This window comes from Pteropus vampyrus, unplaced genomic scaffold (genome assembly GCF_000151845.1).
Source record: "Pteropus vampyrus isolate Shadow unplaced genomic scaffold, Pvam_2.0 Scaffold263, whole genome shotgun sequence".
Classification (NCBI taxonomy): domain Eukaryota; kingdom Metazoa; phylum Chordata; class Mammalia; order Chiroptera; family Pteropodidae; genus Pteropus; species Pteropus vampyrus.
Genome location: NW_011889044.1, coordinates 971,899 through 976,079, shown reverse-complemented (window position 1 = coordinate 976,079; position 4,181 = coordinate 971,899). Strand labels below are relative to the sequence as shown.

Sequence of the window (4,181 nt, the reverse complement as noted above, 5' to 3'; positions counted from 1 at the left end):
AGAAAAGGAGTGACTTAGACATCTTCGAGACACCCAATAAAACTAGGACGACAAAAGTATCTGTTGGACATGTCAGTTCAGATGTTGACCTGAGCAAGAGCAATCATGTAGGTGGAGCCAGTTCACACTGGGAAGAGATAAGGAAAGCGAAACACCCAATGTCCTGGACTCTTTCAGCAAGTTCGGTTTTAAATGGAGGGAGAGGGTAGCTAGAGATAGGTTTCTGAGAGGGCTTTTGCTTTTTAAAAGTGTAAGTGATGAGTACATTTACAGTCTTTATTTGCTGAGGATAAAAACCGTCAGAAAATTCGAAAGTAGCAGAATAAGGGACAATAACTGGTAAAGCAAGGTCACTGACCAAGCCAGAAGGGGTGGAATACGAGGATGGAGGTCAAGGCTACTTTAGATAGACTTCTGCTGAGACAGGGGGTGGTGATGATTATGGATACAGAGAAATTGGTAAGAGGCAGGGCAGAGGTCGTTTCACAAAGTCCGCTCAAGAGACACCCACTCATGGAAGAAAGAGGAAATCGTTCACTCGTGGGCTTGGTAGCCTTCTCAGTGTGCTCTTGCTGACGCCTGCTCTTTTGGTGAGGAGGAGAAGGGTAGAGTGAGGGTCGTTTAGCCAAAGATGACAGGTATGACTCATCAGGGTAGAGATACTTTGCAGATATCTTGCAGAATTACCTTTCTCATACTTTTTATTGCTGAGTGACAAATTATTCCAAAACTTAGTGGCTTAAGACATTTATTTTCTCAGAATTTCTGTGGGTTGGGAATTTCAGAGTGACTAAGCTGGTGGCTTCTGACTTAGGGTCTCTCGAGGTTGCAGCCAATCTCTTGGCTGGGACTTCAATCGTTTGGCGACCCAGCTGAGGCTGGGAGATTTGCTTCCGTGATGGCTCACTCACATGGCCGTAGCCTCAAATCCACACCACGTGGACCTCTTTAGGGCTTTTTAAGTGTCCTGACAAGGCAGCTGGCTTCCCCTGGAGCAGATGACCCGAGAGACAGCAAGGAGGAAGCTGCGATGCCATTTGTCACACACCATCGCCTCTGCCACGATCTTTTAGAACTGCATCAAGTCCAGCCCCCGTGTGGGAGGTGAATTAATTAAGCCCCACCTCTTGAAGGGAGGACAATCAAAGAATTTTGGACATATTTTAAAACGACCACACACCCTCTTTAGGGGCAAATAAGCTCTTTAAAAATAGGTAGATGCAGCCCGTCCGAGCAGGTGAGGGGCGGTGCAGAAAAGCGGGGAGGTGGCTCGGTCAGCCTTGGCTCACTTCCCACCTTGGCCTTTGCTGCTGATCCGACCCTACAACCTGATGTGTTACTGCTGACCTTTGATATAACAGAGGATCCTTCTAGGAGGAAAAATGCCACAGTGGGCAAAATACAAATTTCTTATACCGAAATGAATTTTGGTAACATTCACGTTAGCTCCTAAACTAGAATTTAGAGCTGGGAGAGAAAACTCATTTTTCGTGGAAAAGAAACCGAGGACTAAGAGATAATTAGCGACCAGGGTCTGTGAACAGTGAAGATGAGAGGCAGTGGGACAGAGTCTGAAGAGAGACGGTCTGGACTCATGGCGCGGGCCGCCTGGTTAGCCGTGTTCGTGCTTAGCTTCTGCCAGCTTTCTTGTCGGTAGAAGGGGGGTTAGAACTAGGTAGTTATTTGTGACAATTAGGTGAGTAAATATGTGTAGTGTTTAGGGCAGTGCTTGACACTTAATGAGCAGTGAATAAATGCTAGCTAGCCATTATGGTGGCCGCATTTTATTTCGGTAGTGAGCTAGTACCATGGAAAGGACATTTCAAAGTGTACGATAACATTGACCAGAGTGTTTAGAGTCTCAGCTTTAAACTACTGACCTTATTGTGCTTTATCACTTTTTATACATACGTAGAGTACGTTTCTATGTGGCTCCATATCCGTTTAAAATGCTGTGTCAGATGTCACCTGTAGTATTGTATAGGTCACATGCCATAAAACTCCCCAAAGTTGCCTTTTTTGGGTTATACTTCCATAAAAATTCAGTTTCAATCGTAGCAATATTCTCAGCTCACAGGAACTGGCCATTGAATGAATGTGTTGGGCGCTCTGCCCAGCATCATGCTGATACTTCCTTTGAAGCTGATGTGATGAGCATCCTGGTACACACAATCAGCCGGTTCTTTCTCCCTCTCCCTCAGATCCAGAGACCCTACAAGGGCTGGGCGGGTAGTGTGAATATGTATTATGGAGGGTTGTCTGTCTGAAGCCACATGGTGGAAGGTAAGAGAAGCTGAAGGGCCAGGTACAAAAATAGAAATAGTTTTGTTATAAGAAACCGTCTTTGGAATTTTACTTTGTCGATTTTTACTTTGCTGTTTAGTATTAAACTTTAGTATTAAACTGTCGATTTTTACGAATTTTACTTTGCTGTTTAGTATTAAACTTTCCAGCATATTTCTACAAAAATGGAACCAGTGATGTACTGAATTCTTGATTAAAAGAATTAAAAGAAAGTTGCATATTGTGTTCAGCCAGTACAAAAAGCATAAACAAAACCCCACGACTATTCAGCGTTTGGGATGTAGAAGCGGAAGGCTTGAACCTTTACTCATAGCAATTTCTGTCGCTTTGTGTATCGCCGGCCACGTTAAGGAATATACTGACAGTAGATTAGTTCTGGTGGATTATTAAAGGTGGGTAATGTTTAAATATCATGCGTTCTTCTAGGTTTGGAGAGGTTAAAGTTGGTTATTTTTACCCTACAAATGGATATTTTTCTATAGGTTTTTAAGACTTTTTTTTTTTTCTTTCAAGTAAGTATTTAGGTGAACCAGCCTAAATTTCTGGCTATAGAAGTGAGGTTTGCTAAAGTGCAGCATTTCTGTTGGATGATATGACTTCTTAGATGTTAAAAGTTCTTTTGTATGTAACACGAAGAACCGTTTTTGTAGCACGGATCACATTAAACAGCACTTTCCATTTGTCTAGTTTGCTGATTTGTAGTGATAAAATCATCAGTCACCATATCTGACATTCCTTCAGCGATAGTTGCCTGGTGACTAGTGTACTTTGGTATTCGACCTGCTTCTGAGAATTGTGCTCACTAGTATTATTTACACTAATAACACATGGTAATAATTAATGGTGGCTATTATTGACATATTCCAAAGCTATTTTTGCATTTTAAGAGAGAATATCGGTTAGTACTCCACTTAAAGGAATGGATGGCGGAATTTCAGGCCTCGTACCCTAATGGGTAACATTTTTTAGGCACAGATTTTAAAATCACTACACTCAGTGGGTAATGCCAGCTGTTATATACATTCCAGTACTATCTTAAATGTAAAAGTTACGTCTTCGATGTGAGGTGTTTGGTTGCAGAAGGTACTTCTCCGTTTGTATACTTTACTTGCATAGCATCCTAGAGTTGGCAGGAGTGTCACAAAGTCCTTTGTATTAAGCCATCGACCTTTCGATAGGTGAGTACTCAGACTATTGGGTCATTGTAGAAGCAGTTCAAACGAATTAAACACTCTTAAAACTTGATTTTGGATTAAAATGTTGTGATCTGGTTTGTTTCACTTTTGAGGTATCCTTAAACCCAAGGAAAGATAAGTAGTCTACTTAGGCAGTTCCTTTGTGTTGGTGTTTACTGAGGTCTTTGGGTCAATTACAGGGCTTCTTAATTGATAAGACAAACATAAATTTGACTTTTGAAATTGGGAACCCTGCAAAGGGGTCTCGAGATAATTCGTTACATATGGGCCGAACCCAAGCAGTGGCTGCAGAGTTTTCAAGCACACACGCATGTACTTGGTAGCAGTGCACATTTGTCAGTGAGCTTCGGCCTCAGGTGTGCAGTGCACAGATGTTTACAAAGTGCTTATATCACACAATTTCTCATATACACGCCATGTCCTAATAGTGTTCAGTCTTCCTTGCTGATGAAGAGACTGAATATTCATGAAGTTGGAAGGAGAATGTTCCTGAAGTTGGAAGTGATTTATTTTCCAACTCTTAAAACCCAGGTAGCTTTTTTTTTTTATGGAAAAGGAACTCTGATTAAATGCAGAGAACTTTAATATATTGGTCTGAAGATACATGAACACCTTTAACACAAAAAATTGTGACTTGATTGTTGCGTGGGGGATTTGACAATGATTAAGGTTTTTCTCATT

At 41.6% G+C, this 4,181-nt stretch overlaps 1 protein-coding gene across 1 annotated transcript in view; it reads left to right on the top strand.

Annotated features, from left to right (window-relative positions):
* The first annotated feature begins 2,258 nt into the window (after nt 1–2,258).
* The window catches only part of KIAA1109 (KIAA1109 ortholog), a 146,012-nt gene continuing 144,089 nt past the window's right edge, over nt 2,259–4,181 (top strand). Inside the window, exon 1 of the mRNA XM_023520429.1 lies at nt 2,259–2,283. The gene's annotated coding sequence lies outside the window, so the exon portion shown is untranslated. The remainder of the gene's footprint in view (nt 2,284–4,181) is intronic.